Source organism: Giraffa tippelskirchi, chromosome 4 (assembly GCF_054371585.1).
Source record: "Giraffa tippelskirchi isolate mGirTip1 chromosome 4, T2T-mGirTip1v1.2.pri, whole genome shotgun sequence".
NCBI classification, from domain to species: Eukaryota; Metazoa; Chordata; class Mammalia; order Artiodactyla; family Giraffidae; genus Giraffa; species Giraffa tippelskirchi.
Window position 1 is genome coordinate 171087138 of NC_137278.1, and position 24407 is coordinate 171111544.

The window sequence follows — 24407 nt, forward strand, 5'->3', positions numbered from 1 at the left end:
CAAAGGCCAGAACACTAACAAGGTTGTGATAATTTCTTCTTTAAGAAGCTGTTCCATTCAAACACTGTTTTTCTTTGGTGAACAACTAATATTCTAATTTACGTATTTTCCCCAAGTTCACATCCTAATCCTAACTCTGCTGTTTCCTTTTGATTAAAGGGCCTTTACTTTCATTTATAACCCTCATCACCTTTCACAAAAACCCCAAGCTCTTTCCCTCCCAAGAGTTAGGCCAGAGACCCAAACCCTAGGCCCACTGTAAATTCTTTCAAGTTGGGGACCAACTGACAAGAAACATTCCAGCTCCAACATTCCAACTATCTTACTAATGGGCTAAAATAGTAAGAGACCTTTGTTGTGTGTGTGTGAACGTGTTTTGCTTTTTATTAAACAGCTGTTTAAGCCAATGTGGCTACAAATCCTCAAGGGAAAATCTGGGGTCAAGAATCCATTGCCCCTTTCTGGTTGGGCCTGAATTTTCCTCAAGCCATCCCACATCTTCTGAGTTGAACAGGCTCTAATGACATACTTACTGCAGACTTACAAGTGGAAATTCTTCCAGTCACTCTGAGAAAATCAGAGACTCTAAACAAGTGTTTCTTACACACTTTAAAAACACTTGTACTACAATATTTATTGACTTTTATCTTCTGAATCCTCCTTCATCAGCCCAGATTATTATACACAGCCTTACTTGCATAAAATGTTCATTATGACTTAGAGGTCTGAATATTCTTTTTTGAACTGTACAGTCTCTCACTCCAGCTCTGAGATTCTGATTTATATCTCCTTCTCATTTCTAACTGAGATCATGGCTCTAAACACACTTGTGGACTTTTTGGACAAGCTTCTTTCTAATGGTTCAAAACAGTAACTTATATGCAAAAGGAGAAGGACACCAGAAAAGGGCTTTTCAACAACTTCTGTGCCTTACAAGAATTAGTAAAGTTGAATTTAAAAAAAATACAAAAAACCCCCCCAGCACCACAGAACTTTCTGGCTAACTGAGAACTGTTGTACGTGAGAATCAATAACACAGAACTAAACTGAAGATATCTGGATCACGTTATGAACACCAACTATACTACAGAGAATATGCTAACAGTGCAGGAGACTTGGCTGGATTTACACAGAGCATACGCCTTTCTGGATAAATGGTGGGTAAATGCAGGTCTCAATTTCCTCTCAAAATGATAGGATATGTTATGTTTTTAGGCATGAACTTCCAGATATTTGAACTGTCAGGATTTGTTTGGAGGCAACAAGAGTTTAATGAACTATATTCTTTTGACCTTTTATTTATAGATGTGTAAGGAAACCTGGCTTAGTCTCCTTAACAATACAAGGAGGGACATGGCCACACAAAATGTGAAAATTAAGGAAAATCACTCACTGGGGTTCTCTGCGTATTCTGGATTGCCTTTATTATCTTTACAATAAATCTTATCCACATCTGAGTCTCCCCCTCTCCCCTGCCCTTCCCCCTGATTCTTTGGCTTCCATTAGCTCCGGAGTTTTGATCGGTGATTTTAACGGTTTACTCTTTGTGCTCTTCCTTCTTCGTGCCACTTGGCTCCCACTCGGCAGCATCCTAAGGGAGCTGGCATGTTGCTCCCTCCCTTGAAAGCTACTCTAAAAGGTCACTATTTTCAGTAAGGTGAAGGGGAGGTAAGATGAAGGGAAACTGAACTTTGGCGATGCATAAACATGTTTCAAGACCAACACTCTGAAATACAACTGGGTTTCCCTAAGTAGGTGGCTCAGACGGTAAAGCATCTGTCTGCAATGCAGGAGACCCGGGTTCAATCCCTGGGTTGGGAAGATCCTCTGGAGAAGGAAATGGCAGCCAACTCCAGTATTCTTGCCTGGAAAAGCCCATGGATGGCACAGCCTGGTAGGCTACCGTCCATGGGGTCACAAAGAGTCGGACACGACTGAGTGACTTCACTTTCACTTCCCCTAAGTAATGTGTGTTGTGTGGGTGGAGGAGAGGGAGACAGAAGAGATGTGGAGGTAAGAGAAAGGAAGACAAAACAGGAAGAAGCAGTGAAGGCCCAGTGCAGAGGGAATGGAATTCTGAACAACAGTGAAGAGAGATTCAGAGTGAGGGTAACATTAGAAGGCAACACGAACATATAGGGAGATGGTGAGTGAGTCCTAGGAGCAAGGAATTATTACATGGAAATAAATAAAGCAGTTAAAATGGGGAAAGACATATCTTACAGAAACAGGCCAAGATCCAAATGATTCAGGCTTCCAGTCATTATCAAACTAGCCTAATCTGAGCTGTCCTCATTCAAGGGGTGCAGTGTGAGAGGACAGGCCAAATCTCACTTTTCCTAGTCACACAAGAAGGAATGCCATCCAACTCAAAGAAGAAAAAGGAAATCAGGATCCAATATATCAAAGAAACACACCAGTCAAGGGAGTCCTCTGTAAACTGAACCGGGGTTCAGTGCTGGGTTCAGGCCTCAAGAAAAACTAGGGCATCATCACATACCAGAATAAAAAGACCAGGCGAGGAGATAAGCCACCCTAACAAGGGTCATGTTTAAACCTTGGCACATAGGTAAGGAAGCATCAGATTATTTAAAGACTGTGCTGAGCAGTGGGAAAGTAGTTCTGTGATATAAAGCCAGGCTAAACTCTCTAACTCAGAGATTTGAACTTGTATGCTTTCTGTGGCCATGGCTGGGCAGGGCAAGAGCAGGTGGAGACCGATAATTCCAAGCAAGATGGTATGCCAGAGTTCAAGTCGATTCAACCTCTACCACTGAGTATCTGATATACATTCAATCCTGAGCTAAGTGCTGGGACACAAGAGAATTCACCCCCGACTTGAAAGAGTTCACAGGGAAAACTAGAAGAAACAGCTTGAAATTGTGCAGAATTTGTTTCAGAATGATTTGTTTCTTCAGATTCTGCCCATCAGACTAAGAACTTACATTACAACTAGGGTATGACCTCTCCCCACTGACGATCTAGTTCTTATAATAGTCCAGGTAACACTGTTTCTGGCAAACTTTCTCCATCAGTCATGGGAATGTCAGTGCCAACACAGTCTTGCACCCATGTTACCCACATTTTTTTATAACCTGTGAAGCTGACTTCAGAGGTCATTGCTGATCCTCACAAAACACGACTGTGGAACAACTACCTTCTTTTGTCACAAATCAAAAGGGAGAGATTGGAAGGGCTAGCACAGGTCATTCCTTCCCCTGAAAGTGAAAAGTCCATTGCTGTCATCATTGTTAAGTCATACCGATCTCCCACAATGAATCTGAGTAAAAGCATGCATGAAAAACAACCTCTAGCCTCCATCAGGCTAAATTCTAAGAAAAACAGGAAAACAATCCAAAAATGTCTTGAAGTGGCTAAAAAGAAATTTAATTCAGAGTTGATCTGATTTAAAGTGCAGTATATTTTAACAGAAATAAAAATATGTCCAATTCAGGGAAGAGTGGATGGAGATAGAAGGCAGAACATGAACACAAAAAATACAAAGAAACAACAGCAGAGAAAAAAAGGGTAAAAACAGAGAGGACACCTGAAGCAAAATTCTAAGTGTACCAGGGAAAGAGGAAAATAAGAGCAAATGAAAATGGAACTAGTCTTGATGAAGGTTGAGTGAATCATGGCTACTGACAGGTTCGACCCTTTGTTTTACAGATAAGCTGTAGCCTAGTGAGGCTGAGTCACTGCTTTGAGTTTACATAGTGACAGACTTATTTTCTTGGGCTCCAAAATCACTGCAGATGGTGACTACAGCTATGAAATTAAAATATGCTTGCTCCTTGGAAGAAAAGTTATGACCAACCTAGACAGCATATTAAAAAGCAGAGACATTACTTTGGCCAACAAAGGTCTGGTCTAGTCAAAGCTATGGTTTTTCCAGTAGTCAAGTATGGATGTGCGAGTTGGACTATAAAGAAAGCTGAACACCAAAGAATTGATGCTTTTGAATTGTGGTGTTGGAGAAGACTCTTGAGAGTCCCTTGGACTACAAGGAGATTCAACCAGTCCATCCTAAAGGAAATCAGTCCTGGGTGTTCACTGGAAGGACTGATTGCTGAAGCCGAAACTCCAATACTTTGGCCACCTGATGCGAAGAACTGACTCACTGGAAAAGACTCTGATGCTGGAAAAGATTGAAGGCGGGAGGAGAAGGGGACGACAGAGGATGAGATGGTTGGATGGCATCACTGACTCGATGGACATGAGTCTGAGCAAGCTCCAGGAGTTGGTGATGGACAGGGAAGCCTGGCATGCTGCAGTCCGTGGGGTCACAAAGAGTCGGAAACAACTGAGCGACTGAACTGAACTGAACTGAGCTGGACGATGGCAGGACTAGAAAGGAAGTCAGTGCATAATAACTACTCAAATTTGGGATGAATTAAGAAAATAAGTGGATGGTCTGAATGTTGGTGGGTCCTTCCCTGGCAAAATTCACGTGGTGAAGTCCTAATCCCCAGTGCAGCTGTGTCAGAAGACAGGGCCTCAGGGTCCCCAAATTGATAGAATGAGTGTCCTTACAGTGGAGAGTTGACCTCCATGAGCACCCAAATTCCTGCTCTTCCTCCCCTACAAGGCATGCACAAAGATGAGGTCAAGTAAGCACACACGGAGATGGTGGTAGCCTATGAGCCGAGAGGCCTACCTGGTACGCACCTTGATCTGGGACTTCCCAGCCTCCAAAACAGTGAGAGAGAAATTCTCTCTCACTTCTGCTGTTTATGTCACGGGTCTCTGGTTCTCTGTTACAGCCGACCCAAAGAACTAAGACAACAGAACTGAAGTCCTTTGGTAAGGTATTCAAAAAGAAAGCTTAACTCATTTGTTAAATCTAAAATATAAACACATCTTACTCTCCCTCCCTCTCACCTTTTCTTTCAGTTGAAGAATGAGAATGGGGCCACTGGCTAGCTTTAAGCAAAAATTCAGGTAACATTCTGAGAGGCAAACTATGAGACACCTACACATAGGAGAAATTAAATAAAATCAGTCACATAATGGGTGGTCAAAATATGATTCTGTGCTTAGGAAAGTAACATATCCTTCACCTAGTCTCCAAACTATGCAAATAACAAATGCTCAAGGTAGGTCTGCGTGCAGGTCTGTTCCAGCCAGCACCATAAAGAGGCAGACTGCCATTTTAAGAATCTGGCCAAGCCCCAAGCATCCCTTTCAACTTGCCTATTCCCCGAGCCCCTTCTTATGCCATGGGAGTCTATGACTTGACACTTATATTTTTACATATTATTAGCAAAGCAAAATAGAATTTTTCATTACCAAATTTTTAAGAAATTTGCTTAATATATTTCTGTTTGGTGAAATAGTAAAAATACAAGTAAAAAGCTTTACTGCCCAACTTGAACATGTATTTAAAAAATTTATTTATTTGATTAATAAATTTGGCTACTTCTTGGTAAAAAGAGAATCTTGAGGGTTCAAAGGAAAATAAAAATTAGTGGAGGGAGGGAGGAGGCAGGAGGTTTAAGAGGGAGGGGACATGTGTATGCCTGTGACTGATTCATGTTGATGTATGGCAGAAACCATCACAATACTGTAAAGTAATTATCCTCCAGTTAAAAATACTTTAAAATAATAATAAAAATAAAAACACAACAAAAAAGTTACTGGAAAAATGCAAATTACCAATATATAAAAGTAGAAATTCAGCAGTTTTCATTATGCTTTATAGTACTTCCCCAAAATGGTCACTGTCAATCAGCATGGATGAATGAATGGGCTATATAACAGAAAAACAGTAAGAACCCAGAGTTCACACATGCAGACGGGACACTTTAATTAGCATTTTAATCGTCTTTAATCTGTTTATGAAATGTGCCCAGAAACTGATTAGACCAAGAAAAGGGAGCAAAAAGAGTACTGTTTTCCTTGTAACATGGATTAGGTAAAACCACAGCATACCTTACAGATGAAAGGCCCATAGAGTTTCAAAATAAAACCTCTTCAAATAGATGCCTAAATGGGTCCATCTTGTTTGCCTTGAAAAGAATTTTATAGCCAATATACAAGCTGTCTAAAATTTATAAAGTGGGTCATAGTCTAAAAATTCATCTTTATTTCAGAATGTTCAGAATTGATCATATTTCCCCATTAAAAGAAACACACACACACACACGTACATATTTATAAATGGTGGCTGGGTTTCCAGACCAGACCATGAGAGCCCAGTAATGTAATCATGGAGAGGTGGAGGGGTGGAATGGGGAGAACACAGGAGTCCATGGAAGCAGTAATGGACATGAGCTACCGTACATGTGAAATAAACAGGAGGACAAGATAGCTAAAACAGTAGCAAATTACAAGTAATGCCAATGTAATTAAATAAGAAATGATGTGTTTTTTTCCAAATCATCTTGCATATTGGTTAGAAGTAGAAGACAAATTTAATCCACTAAGAAAGTGGAGACTTCTATGGAGACTTAGAGGAAGGAGTAGGAGTACTTTCAAGCCTTTTAGTGATGGGTGCAATTTTTTGGGGAAAGGGTGCAACTTTTAAAAATACAACTTCATTTCCAATCTACAACATTTCCATTTTCCTTGATACAAATGCATTTCTAATCAATCAACCTTAAGGAATGTAATCTGCTTACTTTGTAAATGGGATAAAAAGATGGAGACAAGGAAAAGGAAACATAGAAAGATGTAGAACAGAATAGGGAAGGGAAAGTAAGTGCTCAACTAAATACTTGCTGAAACGAGAGGAGGGAGAAATCTAAGAGTGTGCTGGCAGTGGGAATAACTAAAGTTTAAATAGTAAAAGAAAAAGAGGTAAAAAGGAGAAAGAAAGACCCAACATACCAGTACTATTTTCAAAGGGGGAGGAATATAGGTGTTAAGTAAACCCTGAATCAGAGTTCTCAGTATTGCCATCAGGAATGTCACTGACTCAGAACAGTCCGGATGGGTCTAACCAGGTAGCAATCATGGTAACTAACATAAACTGAACATTTATCATATACCAAGAACTGAGAGTTTTTACAGGCTCAAAACAACCTTCTGAGATACATACTATTTTTGATGTTCTAATTTTATAGATGAAGAGGCACAGTAATATACCTGATGTCATTAAGACAGAATGCCAGACAGCCAGGTTTGAAAACTCGTCAATTTGGTTCCAAAGCCCGCACCACAAAGCACTACTGCCTCTAGAGTATAACCATCACAGAGGGACAAATGGCCCTAGTATATGAGAGAACAGGAAAAATACAAAGAGAGTTCTGCACTAAAAATTTCTATAGTTACTAAGTATTCCCTTGTCAATGAAAAAGTAGTAAGTATAAAGGGCTTCCCAGGTGGCGAAGAGTCCACCTGCCAATGCAGGAGATGTGGGTTCAATCCCTGGGTCAGGAAGATCCCCTGGAGGAGGGCATGGCAACCCACTCCAGTATTCTTGCCAGGAGAATTCCATGGACAGAGGAGCTGGCGGGCTACAGTCCATGGGATTTCAAAGAGTGAACATACACTCTTTCAATGACTGAGCACACACACACACACACACTCAGGAGGTAGAAAACCTCTGGAATTTACCACCCATGTGACAAATATTTATTGAGCATCATTCATTATTCCAGACACTGGGGAAACAGCAATAAACAAACCCGACAAAAACCTCTATAGGTGAGGAAAGCAGTAAAAGAGGTGTTTTTATAATATACTAGAAGCTGCTGAGGGTTGTGGAGAATTTACAATAAAATGATTGAAAAAGTACTAAATGCAAAGGTAACATGTGAGCAAAGATGTGAAGGAGCTGAAGCTGTACACATGAGGGTATCTGAAAAGAGCACAATCAGCAGAGGAAAAGAGTACTATTACAGAGTGCCTGACAAGTTTGAGGAGCAGCGAGAAGGCTAGGGTGGCTGGAAGAGTGTGAGGCATGGGAAGAACAGGAGACAGACATCAAAGTGGTACCCAGGAGCCAGTTCAACAGAGCCTTGTAGGGACTCTGCCTTTTCTTCTGAGTGAAACCCATCAGTGGATTTTTAAGCATGATCAGATTTATATTTTCAAAGGTTTAAGTCAGATGGTGTGCTCAGAATAAATTATGTGGAGTCAATGGTGGAAGTGGGGCAGACCAGGTAGGAGACTTCTGCAATAAAACAGGCAAGAGAGGATGGGGTACTGAGCCAGGAGAGCCACCGCAGAGCTAGTAAAAAGAGATCAGATTTAGGTGATTTTTGAAAGGCAGAGCCTAAAGGATTTGCTGATTAATAAGACTGGAGTGAGGGAGAAAGAAGAGTCCAAGACAACTCCAAGTTTTTTTCTGGCCCAAGGAACAGAAAGATGTCATCTGAGAAGGGAAGATTGTAGGTGTTCCCACAGGTATGAGACTGGGAGAAGGCAAGTGGAGACCAGGAGTCCAGCTTGGCCAAGTTAAGTCTGAGATAACTATGAGGTATGGGAATGTCAAGTAGGCAGCTGGATGTAAACTTCCTGGGATGGGTCTTCTTTTAGAACGTGACAAAATTTACTAACACCTGAAACAGTTAATAAGCGGCCAAATGCTGAAGGTAGATACATATATAAAGGTAACTGGAAGAAAACAGACAGTATAGAAATGAAAAAAAGGTTCTGGATTGATCATTCTAAATACTGCTTTTATAAAAATAAAAATGTTTTGCAATTATGAAGCAAAGAAGATCATCTTGTCAACACAATTGTGTATTGTCAAAGGATTTCAAAAAAATCTTTAAATATTGCATTTAGACTATCTAAGTATGGGAAGAAGAACCAGAAGCAATAATTAACTAGAACCTATTAGAGGTTATGTTTGGAATCTGGAATCAGAACTTATAAGGTGGATATGTTCCACGTTAATGCATGACTGTTCATAAGCAATTAGATTATATTCAAAGGAAGCTGCCTTTTTAATATATGCTTTCAAAACTAAGGAAAATTGGGAATAAAAACTGGGACAGTACATGTCGGTGAAACATCAAAGATTTGGAAGATACAGATCTACACAGATAGAGCTCTACAAAAGGACCAGGAGCAGAACAAAGGGTCAAAACGGTATAAACACTGACACAGAACCTAGAACTCATGGCATAAATATAACTTGTGACAATTTTAGAACAAGTTTGGGATTGGCTTGAGGACTACTCAGCAAAAAACTTGCTTCAGTTAGTGCTATGAGGAAGAACAGGGCTGAATTTCAATGTATTTTCACAGATGGAAAAAGAAGAGAAATCAAGAGTACATTATTTAGATTTCAAAGAGAGCCATGATTCTTTCTGTGCTTAAAAAAACTGTAATGTTCTTCTCAGCTCAGTGTATTAATAGATTCAAAAACCACTTTTAAAAAAATATCCAGAGATCTTGTACTATTAACAAGGCTAAAGAAGGGGTAGACACAATGATGAGTTAAAATCTGCACTTGCAAAAGAATGGCTGGAAGACAGCTTATGTCTGTTTTCTTCAATATGATATTAGTACAATAAATGCTTTCATTTTACAGGAGAAGCTGCAATTACAAGACTGCAAATTAGTAAGACAATTCCTCACACAGCTAGGAAATGAACTTGGAGGAATAAATACAGAACTAGGAAGAGAACATCTACCCTCTCAACCATAAGCACGAGTCTTGGAGAACAGGAAGAAAGGGAGAGGATACAAAAAGGACAGAAAAACATGAAGCATTACAAAAAAGATTTTGTAAAAACCCATGAATAGTATTCAAATGTGACTTGTAGTCATTACAGGAGAGATATGTAATTAGTTGCATGAATGAATTTTTTCTTATCTCTAATAAAGCTGTTTTTCACTCTCATTTCTTAAGGCAGATTCTTTACCATCTGAGCCCTAGGGAAGCCCTTATAAAGAGTTAAACAAGATAAAACATCAGAGCACCTACTGGACCCAGATGATAAATGATTTTGGCTATTTGTCCCGGTTAACTGAAGAGCTAAATCCATGAGACTAGATGAAATCACTAAATAAAAGAATCAAGAAAAGAGGTCCAAAGACTTGGCCCAGAGTATGACAACTTTAAAACAGAAGAAATTACCATCAAGGTAAGAAAAAAACCAAGAGAGTATATGTCCTGGAAGTCAAGTACCCAAGAAAGTGCGTCACAGAGAAGGGAGTAATCAGCCATGTTCTGTTCTACAGGTGGGTCAGGTAAGAGGAGGACTGAGGCCTGACCACCGGACTGAGCAGCATGGAAGCTACTGGTAAAACTGACAAGAGCCATTTCAGTAGGATGATGGCAATAAAAACCTAACTGAGTGGGCTCAGAGGGAATGAGGAAAGAATTGGTATGAACAAACAGAGACAACTCTAAGGGGAAATAAATTTAGCAGTAGCTGACAAAAGTGAGGTTAAGGGCATTAAAGTGGATGAAAGAACACCTTAATTGTATGTTAATGGAGCTAATCTAGAAAAGAGAGAAAACCTGATGATCCCAGAGAGAGGGGAGAGAATTGCTGGGTCCAGGTCTTGAACAGGCCAGCAGAGATGGGACTCACTACACAACTGAGGGGTTGGCCTGATAAGGAAGGCAACTGTTTCATGTACAGTAATGGGAGAGACGACAAGTTCACTGACACAGATGTGACAAACTGGGTCAAGTGTGGGGATGGGAAAGCTGATTGCTTCAGCTTGCTCATGTATACTCTGGCAACTAGAAGATCTGTAAACAAAGCTAAAAGAAGGAGTGATTCAGTAACAGATACAGCATTCTGGGGAGATTGGCCTAAGTGGCACAGTATCAGGGCACCCTTCTCATCTGCCCTCTAGGCTTCTGGAACTCTGAAATCTCTTGTAATCTCCAAATGGCATAACTTCTCCAAAGGGGAGAACAAAGGAGTCATTGGTCCCAGTGAAATCTCACTGGGCAAATGCTGGGAGTTCCTTGACCAGGTCTCAGGCTCGGGTAGGAATTCTCTGTGGCTCTTGACTTTGAATCATCCTTCCCTTTTCACGAAAGGTAGCATGTGTTAGCAGCTGAGTAATTTTCTCAGCCTGCTTCCTGCCAGAACAATTTTGGGGGTTCAACAGCCTCTTTTGTTCCTTCTCCTTTTCAGCCGTAGCTGCAGTGGACCTCCTCCTATGACTCTTGCTGAGATTACTGCATTACACAAAAGCTACACCCACAAACACCTTCAAGATAAGCCCTTCTCTACCCTCTCTCCTGCTAAAATGGCTAGAAGTCCTAGTGCTTGACTGAGTGGTCTTCTGTGTGACTCTTAAGGCACTACCTCTGGTTTTTCTCAGGTCTTAACAAAAAGTTTTACAGCCACACCCTCAGCTTCATCTTTAGACTACCATTCCCCTGACAGTGCCCTTGAATTGACCTTTTCTAGAAATCTATGTCTTAATTTTACCATCATTTGCTCTGCATAAAGTCCAAAAATTTTCAAAACCACCACGTCCTGGCTCCCTTTTTAACAGTCCTTTCCTCAATTTATTTCTCTCTTCTTACTCTCTACTATAAGCAGCAAGAAGAAAGCAGTGGGCACCTTCAATGTTTTGCTTAAAAATTTACTTAGGGACATCTCCCAGTTCCTTAGGCACGTTTCCACTTTCCACGCAACTACAAACAAGAGCGCTGCTAAACTTTCTGCCACTACATAACAAGGATTCCCCTTCCTCCAGTTTCCTTTCCTTTGAGCCTTCATGGCAATCTCCTCAAGGTCCCCAGCTTTAGACACAACATAGGTACTCTGATCTTTCACTAAAACTCCCCTCAAAGGCCACTGCCCCATTCCAAAGTCACTCCCCCATTTTACATTTTCTGTGCAGAAACACCCACTTTGGGTACCAAAATCTACAGCTGTTCATTTCTCTTTAACAACTCATTCTCAAACAACAGCTTAAAACACTACTTTTTATCTTGCAGTTTATGTGGACCAGGAAGCCAGGTGAGTCAGAGCTGGGTGCCTCTGGTTCAGGGTCTCTCATTCAGTTTCTCTGTCACCGAATCTTAGTAGTGACATCCTATCACATTTGCCACACTCTATTAGTTCAAAGTGAGTCACTAAGTTCGGCCTACGCTCAAAGGCAAGAGACTGCGTAAGGGAGTGAATACCAAGAGGCAGGAATCATGGGGACTATCTTAGAGGCTGTGTATCAGAGATGAGATGGAAAGCATGGCAGCAGGCTAATTAACAGTAATGACTCTGAAACAAAACTACGGGGCTTGACTTTTGCTTTCGTATCACAATGTGAAAAAAAGGATCATAAAGTAAGACAAGAGTTGAAAAAGGACCTGACTTCATAAACACGTGGCACTTGGGGATTTCTGTTCCCCTCTCTCTTCCGATCCTAACTGTCTTTAACCACCTTGAGAATTTCCCTGGTATTAGATGTAATCTGCAAGCACCCGGTGCCAGAGAAACATACAAAAGCATGATTTTGACTTTCAATGAGTCCAAGAAACTTATTTTTAATAAATTTGATAAAAACAAACAAGAAGACAAAAGGATAAAAAGATCCAGAATTAATGAAACAGAGCAGAGGGGAATCTACACACAACAGCACAAGAGTGGAGGTTTGTCCCTCCCCCCCTCCCCTGCCCTAATTCTGGCATCTGCTTTTAAGTTGTAATGTCAGTCTTAATCAAAAAATACCATACCACCTTTTCTCTAATTGGCAAATAAAAGTACAATAAACAGAAAAAATAAATCATTAAGGATGATTTAGATGGTTTTATTTAGATGTCAGTTTATATGAGGAATACAGCATTCAGCAGTAACACTGGAGAGTGACATCATTCCCATTTTACAGATGAGACACAAGAGCATAAAGATCATGTGACATGTTCTAATGACACAGCAGCAATAACAACTGAGCAAGAACAGAACTGCCACCAGACAATGAAGCTACAATTGATTAGTTTTGATTTTCATGGATACAGTGATCTGGCTGAGATGGCTGGTGATTAAGTGTTCATTTCACAGTCAGGAAAAGTAACTGACATTTATTTTAAGTAATGAAAGTCAGGTTTTGATTACTTAACCTCTAAATTAATGGTCTAAATCCAAATAAGCAAATAAAACATCATATGAGCTAACATGCAAATAAGATAGCACAGACCCTACAGATATGAATTAAGTTGGACACTGTACTACACAGATAGTTCATTATACTAAGAATATGTAATTAACCTTTCAATTAATTTATGTGGAGTGTCTATTCTATGCAGGTCTTATATTACAGATACTGTATGTTAGCTCATTCAATATCATTAATAATAAAGGATGCTGAAAAAGTGTTTGGGAAGAGGAGCCACAAACTCACCTTCAGTGAAAGAATAAGAATGCAGTGCTTGAAACCAGCTCAGGAGTTTTATTAAAAGCAGCACATACTTCCAGAACCAAAATGGGGAAAGGGGGCACTACAACTCCTACAACGTAATTTCTTCATTGCAAAAAGAAGTGAAAGAAAATGCGTCTTGGGAGTTATAAGCTCCGCTTCCCTCCCCTCCCCATTCCCAAGCCAGTATGTGTGTTTTACCACATTGACTTTCTACCCCTTCAAGTATACAATTAAAATCTTAAAAAATGAATGTTTGCTTAAATGGTTTCAACATCTTATTCCCTAACTTATAAATTTTACAACAACAAAATTCCATATTATGGTTTGAAAAATGATAAAGGATACTTGCTTGAGATTAAATGCACCATTTAAGACAAACAGCATTGAAACTTACATACTAAGATAGGCAACTTTCTCATATAACTGGAAGCACTTCTTGCTCAGCATTCGAGCATCTGGCCATCATCTCTATCTAAAAATGTTATTCTCACTTCCAAACCCTGATCCTAAGGCCTTTTACTTCATACCTGTACAACTCTATAGTTGCTACCCAACGAGTGCCCAACAGTAATTGATCTTCCTGCTTCTAGTCCCTCTCCAAACTATTCTATCCACAGAATCTAACAGCAAAGCACTCTTTTGAGAAGGTTAAATATTGCTGTACTGAAAAATTTCAGAATTTCTTATTTTCTATAGAATAGTGATCTACTATTCAAGATCTGCCAGGTTATCCATCAAGCCATTTCTTCCATTCCTGTCTCTCCAGTAATACTGGACCCTTCACTATTCCCCAAACTTTCTTTACTCCTTTCTTTTCACTACACAATGTCCAGCCAGTGCCTACTCTATATAGGCACAGAGCACACACCAGTGCCTTCAAGGAGTTTACATTCTGGCTGGAGGAGAAAAGCAATAAACAAACAGACACAGTGAGTCAGATGGTGGTAGGTGCCAGGGAGAAAAACAAAGACCAGGAAAGGGAATGGGAGATGTTGGACAAGGGAGTAGGGAATTACTGTTTATCTAGGACGCTCCTGATAAGGTAACCACTGAGTAGAGATTTCATATAAATAAGAAGTCAAGCAGATACCAGCAGAAAGAACAAGCCAGTGGGCAAAACCTAAGGCCCGGGGGCAATGGTGTTGTTTGAAATGTTCAAAGAATAGGCAGGAGTACAGAAAAACAGGAGGTCAAAGACAGCCAAGGGAACAAGTCATATAGGGCTTTACAGGCCAGTGCAGGGCACTTGACTTTTATGCTGAGTGAGATATGAGGCCTCTGGAGAGTTTCGCCAGAGGGGCAATATAATATGACATATGAAAGAATCACTCTGGCTGCTATGTTATGTTGACAAGGGGTTGAAGAAGAAGAGGAGAAGCAGGGAGGCTAGCTAGATAATTATTATTATAATACTTCTTGCCTGGAAAATTCCATGGACAGAGGATCCTGGCAGGCTACAGTCTGTGAGGTTGCAATGAGTTGGACATGACTGAACAACTGAGTGCACACATACACAGACACAGACACACACACACACAGGCAGCATGAAAGCACTGGGACTCATGAGTAGCTGGTTGTAAGGTTTTCTGGACATTCTTGACACCATAGGTCTGCTTATGCCAGTTCTCCATCTCTTGTTATTTATTTAGTTCTCCCAGAATCTAGGTTAAATCACATCTCCTTCAAGAAATCTTCCCCAATCAATTCCATCTTCAATGATTAATTTTTCAAGCTCCTGTTGACAACTGCCCAAACCACCTACCAGTGGGCATGTCATCTTTGCTACAACATATGGTTGTTTATCAATTAACTTCTCTGTCCCTATTTTGTCCCATTATCCTTGAGAAAGAAAATACCGTATAACTCTCAGCATCCTCATTTTGCTGCATAAATTAGATATTCAATAAATGTTCACTAATAATCAAACTGCATCACCTAGAAATTACTATCCCTCAAAAGAAATGATCACAGACCCACTTTGTCCCTTTAAATGCCAAAGTCGAAGAGAGGCCTGACACAGCTCCGCTATCACCAGGCCACATAACATCTGGAGCTTCAGTCTGCAAAAGTGGCTGACTTACCCACAATGAGATTCTCTGGACCAATGGTTCTCAAAGAGTGGCCTCTGGCCCAGCAGCAGCAGCAGCATCACCTGGGAATTTATTAGAAATGTAAACTCCTGGGTCCACTCAGATCTCAGGAATCTAAAACTCTGGAAGTGGGCCCAGCAATCTGTGCACTGTGATGCACCATAAAGTTTGAGAACTTCTGCTCTGGCTTGAAGGTTTAAGTAATTACCCTGTTTTTCCACAAGATTTCTGGAACAAGTCCATCCTGGCTCACATCCTCACTCACCTCGACCATCATGAGAAGCCCAAGCCTTCCAGATGGCTCACCCTGTGCGACCCTGCACAGCCACGTCTCTGACCCCAGCTCCTGCCCTCCCTGCTCTCCCTGCCCTCCCAAGCCCTCACAGTCAGTCATAAGTGAGTAAACTCTTCTCTACGATGTTCCTGTCACCCTTCTGCTCCAAAGGAAGCCTGACTGCTCGGGAGAACACTGCTGCTTCTTCAGTAGAAGCTTTCTTTTCCTCAGGCAGGGCAAGCATCCTCTATCCTCCACATTGCCATCTAGTGCTGAACCTCACAGGTATCTTCCTAGCTTCTTCCCAAGACTACTTCAGCTTCTGCTCTCTATCCAAACTGCAGACCCTCTGGAACAGGTATCACCCACCCATCTCCTCAAGTCTTAGCCCAGGGCTCTCTATCTTCATCTCCTTTAATACTTTTAAAATTCTTGATGACCTCAAAATCCACAAAGATTATTCATTAACTACTCTGGCCTCCGAGCTGTTGCTGTTCTAATTTTTTCACAACTTCACTGAAGCCACTGACCTCACACCATATCCCAGCACTGCCATATCATTACCTAACTGCACCAACATCTCAGGTGTTTCAAGCCTTCTCCTCTCATACCACGCCTATGAGTTTTCCCATGCCAGCATTTCTCCAGCCTCCTTCGGATCTCTAATCTACCAGTCGATCCTACCACTGTTTCACCACTCCTACTCTTCTCCTCCTCATGTTCTTAATTCCCTCTCAAGCCAGTTTAGGTTCTAGGGTCCAACACTATACATAATCTTTTTCAAAAAGTCTTAACTCCCTTGCCCCCTTTTCCCTTAGTCTAACTTACCTAGTAAAATCTCAATTCCTGGTTAAGTCCAACTGTTGACTTAATCCTCTCTTGCATCTAGAAGATTGCCACCACTCACTCAAGTTTATGACCACAGATTTTAAGCACCCTGCACCTCTCCAGTAAGTTCACTTCCCAGTTTTGGGGGGATGACTACCATTTCACACCCTGTCCTCTCTCCTCAACCACCCACACTTCTCCACATCCTGCTCTAACACTTTCAGCTATGTTCATCTTACATGTTAGAAAGAAAGCAGACATGCACAGAAAACTCTCTCTTCTGCCTGAAGCCTATGCCACCAGCCTACCTGGCTCTAAACCCATACACTTGTCCCTCCTTCATATTAAGAAGAAAAAAACCTGCTTCTGGCCACTCCCTCTTCGGAGTGCGGGTTATAACAGACTTTGTTCCTGCAATCAGCCTCTTTCTTTTCAGCACTCTCAATTCTTCCCCTACTGGATCTTTCCTATTGATGTAAGACATGCCTTCACATCACTTATCTTTTCAAAACGGTCCCTTGAACACACATGAACAAGCTACTCCAATTCTTTGTTCCACCCTACAACTATACAATATTTTACTGTCTCAACACCTTCACCTAGGGACTTCCCTGGTGGTCCAGTGGTCAAAAATTCACCTGCCAATGCAGGGGACAAGCATTTGATCCTTGGTCTGGGACGATCCCACATGTTTTGAGGCAGCTAAGCCCGCATGCCACAACTACAGAACCCAGGTGCTGCAACTAGTAAAGGCCACATACCCTAGAGCCTGGGCTCGGCAACCAGAGAAGCCACTGCAATGAGAAGCCCCATACCGCAATGAAGACCCAACACAGCCAAAATAAATAAACGAACAAAGAAATAATGAAACATCTTCACCTACCAATTAACAATTCCAGTTGGCTTTTCAATCCCCATCATTCCAATTCAAACAGCTCTTACCGAGCTCATCAATGACTACCATCCAACAAACTTGGCCTACCAAGACCAATGACCCATTATTTGCTCCTGAGTAATCCAAACTCAACAAGCCTTCCCCATAGTCTGTGGTGTCACATACTTGCCTTGTTTCCCCACCACCTTACCCAATTTCCAGTATTCTCTGACCTCTAGTGACATCCTCAGGACTTCAGCCTCAGCCTTATTCTTCAGTTACATTGTTCTCCCAAGGCTTTAAATACGCACTGATGAATTTTGACCTTATGCTTTCAACTCACATCTCTCTTCTGAGCTCCAGACTCATATCAAATTGCCACTGAATTTCTCTACTTGGATATCTACTATACATTTCACACTAAAAAACAAGACCAAACCATAAATATTGTTTTGTTTTGTTTTTTCCTCTGTGTGCTCTCTGTTGTTACAAGGAAAAGCCCCTTCCATCCTAATTCCTTCAACCCCGAAGTTGAATAACCCAGATTCCTCTTTCATCTCACCCACACACAAACCATCTTTAATCTTATCATATTGCCCTCCCAAGTCTAAGCCATCACCTCTTGCTTCTTGACCTCCCTTATCACTTTTCCTAAAGAAAATCAACTCTCCTGCTGAAAGTCTCCCAATACCTTCCCACTTTAACCAGAACAAAATTCTAATCTCTACCATGGGGAATGGTCTGGCCCTCACCTACCTCTCCAGTCTTATCTTCCTCCATGCATTTTGTTCTCTACACTCCAACCACATCCCCCCTTTCTGTCCTTTAAAAGCCACAAACTCATTCCATCTGAAAACTCTGGATTTGCTATTCCTTCCGCTTATAAAGCTTTCCTCCCATAGTTAGACAGGTTGGTGTCTCTTATCACTCAGGACTTTCTCACTCTAGATAAAGCTTTCAGGGTCGAATTACCTTTTCTCTGTAGCACATATTAATTCCAGAATTTATCTTGTTTGCTTACATGTTTACAACGTTCTTTTTCCAGTTTAAAAACACAGACTCCCTGGGAAAGAACTTTGCCTCGTTCATGCTCTTTCCTCACCTCTTAGAAAGTGATCAACATACAGCAGTCATCAATAAATGTGTTAACTGCTCGAGTCTCATTAATATAATCCTTTAATTAGTTCCTTACAGTTTCCTGGGCTTTTAAAATATTCATCAAACCAATTTCATTCAAAGTGTAAATATAAATTCTGCAACAATAATAGAAGCCTCCTGTTATCTTTCTATATTCAAATCTGATCACATTTGATCCTGCCTAAAATCCATCAACAGCTTCTATTAGAATAAACAAACATCTTAAACTGTTCAGATAATCCAGCCTCTAAATTTTTTTTGTAATTTTAGCTTTTAGAAAGAACTTCACTGAAATTTGTATGCAAACAAACCAAGAATCCAAACTGCCTACCTTCTCATTAAGTCTTTGTCTCTCTCTCTATATATATATTCAATGAACCCATACTTTTAGTTATGTTATAAATAAAATTTTATGTTACTTTTCCACTTGACATACAGTACATATCCTAGCCTCTAATATTTTAATTTTTCATCCATCACTATCCCACTCATCTCACACATACAATTATATATGGTTCCCAAACATATTTCTGAGATCCCAAAACTATTTTACCAATCTATCCCTTTTGGAGAAAGCAATGACCCTTTCCACTCCTCACGTACTCTGCTTGTCTATCTCCTCCTCTGTAAAGTCTCTTCTGAACTCCTAGATGCTGTAGGCTCTTCTGTCCTTTATCTGCTTTGTCTCTTGTTAAATAGAAGAGTTCTCCCTACTCCTAAAGCTAATTCCATCTTCTTAAAGCATAAGCGCAATCCTTTCTCCTCCCATATACTCCACTTTTCCTTCTCAAATGAATTTGTTCAGTCAGCTTTTAAACGTGACCAGGTCTCTTTTATTTAAAATAGAACATAAAACTTTTCCCTACCCCACATACTCTTCAAGCTCCCTCTATATTCCTTTAAGTCAGTCAAGTTTTTCCAACAATTGTCTACACTATTTCTTTCTCCATTTCCTTCTCCCATCCCTCCAATCCCCTGAATTGACTCCATTCCCAGGCTTCTGCCCTCATTAGTCCATCAAAAGAACTCCTGCAAAGGTCATCAATGACCTCCACGTTGCTAAGCCCATGGACATATTTCAGTTCTCTCTTCCTGCCACTGTTTTATCTTAGTCTCCTAATGTCCTGGTTTTCCTTCTGAAGAACAAGCTCTCTGGAATCTGGCTCCTGGCCTCCTTTGCAGGCTCATCTCCTCTACCAGGCATCAACTTCTCTTCTTGCTCTACTCCTTAGGCCAGTGTCGTCTTAAGCCACGGAGTTTCAATATCATCAAACATTCCCACATCTTCAATTACTAATGCATGAAGATTCCTCACAAATTTATAGTTTAAGCCTCTATTTTTCCTCGTATTTCCAGACCTGGATAGCCAACTGCATAAGCAGTATTTCCCCTTGAACATCTCAAAGTTACCTAAAAGTACTAAATCCAGAAATCAAACTCATGAGATCCTGCATCTCCAAACACACTTGGCTCTCTTCCACATCATGACACCAGCCTGCTGACTGTACCTGGGGCATCTCTTTCAGGCAGTCCGCTTTCTCTTGCACGTGTTACCACTACCACTCTCTGTTCCTTCAACTATTACCCAGCCATCACCTAACCTCTCTCTATACTCCTATCCCTCTCTAATCGGTGTAGGTATCATTTTAAAAAACAAATCTAATTATAAACTCCACTTCAACCTATTCCCAACTCTATTTAAAATCTTTAAATGACTTTTCACTGCCAAGCATCTATTCACAGTTATCTGGCCTCCAGTATTAACTGAACTGAACTATGTCTACATTTTGTGATAACTCAATTCACTAAGTTTAGTTTTCTCAATGTGTAAACCAATTAGAGTGGCAAAATAGAGATTAAAAAGTGAGCATTTAAAAATTAGCCTGACTACAACCTGAATAACAACCTGAATTGCTGCTATTATTATCATTATTTTATATTTGCTTAGTACAAAATAGCTTCCAAAAATAGATTATTTCAATAATCTGTTAGGTATTAGTTGTCCCATTTTAAAGATTAGAAAACCAATGTTGGAAAGGTTACACATTGACAAATGGTGCTACTATTTCTCTATTGTATGATAAAACTTTCACTTACTGACTAGTTTGTTTCTAAAATGGCTACATGTGCTTTTCTAAGATTACTCCATTAATGTTCTCAAGATCTATCACATCCTTCTCACAACCTGGAAAATTGAGATACATACAATTAATAACTTGTCTCAAAAGTTAATGGAAATGGAAACAGAATTCAGGCTACCTTATTTTCATTTCCCTACTCTAGCCTATATCAGGATGAAGGGTAGCAGTGATAAACTGGACAGTACTGAACAAATAGTGTCTGCCTTTTTTTTGAAACAGTGACAGACTTTATTTTCTTGGGCTCCAAAATCACTGCAGATGGTGACTGCAGCTATGAAATTAAAAGACGCTTGCTCCTTGGAAGAAGAAATGCTATGACCGACCTAGACGGTATATTAAAAAGCATTACTTTGCCGAAAAAGGTCCATCTAGTCAAAGCTTTGGTTTTTCCAGTAGTCATGTGTGGATGTGTGAGTTGAACTATAAAGAAAGCTGAGTGCCGAAGAATTGATGCTTTTGAACTGTGGTGTTGAAGAAGACTCTTGCAAGTCCCTTGGACTGCAAGGAGATCAAACCACTCAATCCTAAAGGAAATCAGTCCTGAATATTCATTGGAAGGACTGACACTGAAGCTGAAACTCCAATACTTTGGCCACCTGATGCAAAGAACTGACTCGGTGGAAAAGACCCTGATGCTGGGAAAGATTGAAGGTAGGAGGAGAAGGGGACGACAGACGATGAGACGGTTGGATGGCATCACCAACTTGATGGACGTGAGTTTGAGCAAGCTCCAGGAGTTGATGATGGACAGGGAAGCTTGGCGTGCCGCAGTCCATGGGGTCACAAAGAGTCAGAGACGACTGAGTGACTGAACTGAACTGACTGAACAAACAAAAGAAGATGGTACTTGTGGTGTAGGAAACTCTGAGGCCAGACAGACCAGGGTTCAAGTCCTACCTCTGCCAATTCTAAACTGTGTGACTTTCCAAAGTTACTGAAATTTCTACTTCCTCTTCTGTAAAATGAAGATAACAGCTAATTTTCACATGAGTGGAGGACTAAGTGAGGTATATGCCTACTATATATGTTATTACTCAAAAAAAAGAGTTTAAACAAGATAAAAGTTAGCTTCTCCCTTCCAAAAAAATAAGAACCATAGAGTTAAAAAAAAAATTATGAAATTGAGCTTCCAGCCTTGCCACTTACTAACTGTCATGAACTCTTTCTTGGTTTCTTTCCTCTTCTGTACAATAGAGATACTGATTCTGGGCCCTGAGTACTGCTGTGACGATGAAATAATTTGACATATAAAAGTACTTTCTTAATTGAACAGCACCATGCAAAAATCATTATTATCTGTGTACACACACTGACTACCACTGTGTTATAAATTCTTTAAGGGCATGAGACTCTTTAATCATCTTTGTATTTGTAACAGCTAGTAACATAGTCCTCTGTCCCCCTAAAAAGCATTCATTATATGCTGGCTGAACTGATTTATTGAGAAGATAGGATTGAACTACGACAAAGCAATAGTTCAAAATGAAATCCAGAAGTTCATCCACATAGAATGTGAGTAAAAGAGAGCCTGAGACCAGTCTAGATCATCTCAGACAGGGAGAATATATCCTGACTTCTGGGAATTTAAGTAAGTGGTCTATAATTTTGTTTCCTGGACTTAAACGGTATAATTATTAAACAAGTAAGCCCCCTCAGCACAGGGATCATGTGTCTCCCTCCCTCTTCCCTGCCTCTGCCCCCTGCTCTCTCTGCTGCCCTCCCTGTTTTGGACACTGAAGAGGAGATGGGGAGAATAAATGACACACTAAGTGCCCAGTAGTACTGCATCCTTTCAAAAACAAGTTTAGAAAAAGTAATAGGGACGTTCTCCATCCGTAGGCAACTTTGGGGAGAGTTTTCTAGTCCAACTACTTAAAAAACTGATTAATGGGAGACATTAACATAAAACTAACTTGTGTTTATCAAAATTCTCCCTGCACGCATTCAAAGGCATCCTTTACGTGCTAGAGAAAATGCTCTGGAGTAATGAGTGGTCTGCTGAATGTTCAAAGCAAAAACCCTGGCTCACACTGGCTATTTACTGAGCATCTACTCTGTGCCATACATCATGTGAAGCACATTTCATAGCTTATCTCAAATCTTTACAGTAATCCTATATGACGGGCATTATTTTCCCTATGGGACAAATAAAGAAACTGAGGTTCAGAGATCTTAAGTAACTTGTTCATGGTCATACAACTGGAAGTGAGGGGTGGAATTTAGACCTAGTAAAGTCTTTATGAGCTTTCCGTATTACTCTTCAGCTCTACATGTTCTAAGAATGTCCACACCACTCAGAGGTACTGACAACCAAACATAGTTCAGCAATTTTTCTAGAATGCTTAGAACAGTGCCTTTAAGCCATTGCTGGTACCAAACCAGGCAGGTGATGAGGGTGACATGTTTCATATCTCTCTCATGCTTTCCAGACACTAAACTTTCTTGCACAACGGAGTGTCTTCCTGGAACATCTATAAAATATCTAATACTTTAGAGATCAGGGGGATCCTGAGTCCCTCCTGGCTGCTCCCAGGGTAGAGGGGAACAGTTATCTTGGTGTACATGTATCTCAACCCCGCATGTGGTGCTCTGGATGAAAAGTCCTGTTCTGGGGCTAAATAAAGGGGATTGAGACAAATTTACAAATAAGTGTAATATAAGCACAAAGGAAATAATTGAGGAGACTGTCACTGTCTGCTTTCATCAAACATGAATTGAGTGGAAATGAGACTAATTCAACTTGCTTCCTTTCATAATTCCTCTTCCTAACATATCGAAAGACAGAATAACCAATCCTCTGGCCAACAGATAGTCATCAGTCCCACTAACAAGGCTGCAAAGACCCTGCACACAGACTGCTCGTTCAGAAATGAGAACTACTTCAAGGACATAAGTGTGTCAGAGAAGTTTTTTGACTTCCTCGAAATACCACAAAAATAAATCAACAGGGGGAGGAAATTAGATTTTAAGGTCATATTCAAATATGAAGGGGAAAGCAGGAAAAGCAATCCTTACACACACACGCATGTGCGCAAACACACACACACACACAAACACACACACACACACACACCCCTTTCTGACCAAGCTCCATCGCCATAAACCTAGTTAAAATTCTGCCGTCTGATATTTATAATTTAGTCTGCCTGAGCCAAGTAGGTTTCTGCAATTCCAGACATCTAGGCTGAAGGGCAAAGGGCAAAGTGAAACTTTCAAAAGCTGGCCAGTAGCCAAGGGCATCACATCTAGGAGGCTCCCTTAGCAACACACAACAACTGTCTGCTCAAGAGAAGATACCGCCATCTTTGCAAGGGATTATGGATGTTCTTGTTTTCACAACTAACAGCAGGATTTTTTCCCCTTGTATTATTTTCCTGGTCATTCTCCTAAAAGTTATCACATTTCATAATTTAAAAATCTCTAATCCCAGTGTGGTTTCCTCCATCCCAAAGTACAACACGGGAGTTAACAAATTAAAATAATGTACGGTACTAAGTTCCTGGCAAATAGAAACTGCTTTGTAACGTTTGGTTATGAATTACTATTCAAGCCACTACAGACTTGGTTCCTAACTATGGGCAAGTCACTCTTTTTGACTTAATTACTTCCCTCATAAAATTTTAATAACAACAGTGACCTACTTCACATCTCTATTGTGAAGGACAATAAAAATTATTAGATAAAAACTTTCAAAGGCTTATTCCTAATTAAGAATCATGCCACCTACTGGCTCTCAATATCTGAAGAGATGCTTTGGCTATCAAGGTCAGTGTCCCCCA

At 40.5% G+C, this 24407-nt stretch overlaps 1 protein-coding gene across 35 annotated transcripts in view; it reads right to left on the reverse strand.

Annotated features, from left to right (window-relative positions):
* RBFOX2 (RNA binding fox-1 homolog 2) overlaps positions 1 to 24407 on the reverse strand; it is a 289290-nt gene that overhangs the window by 138264 nt on the left and 126619 nt on the right. The gene's annotated exons all lie outside the window — the stretch shown is intronic.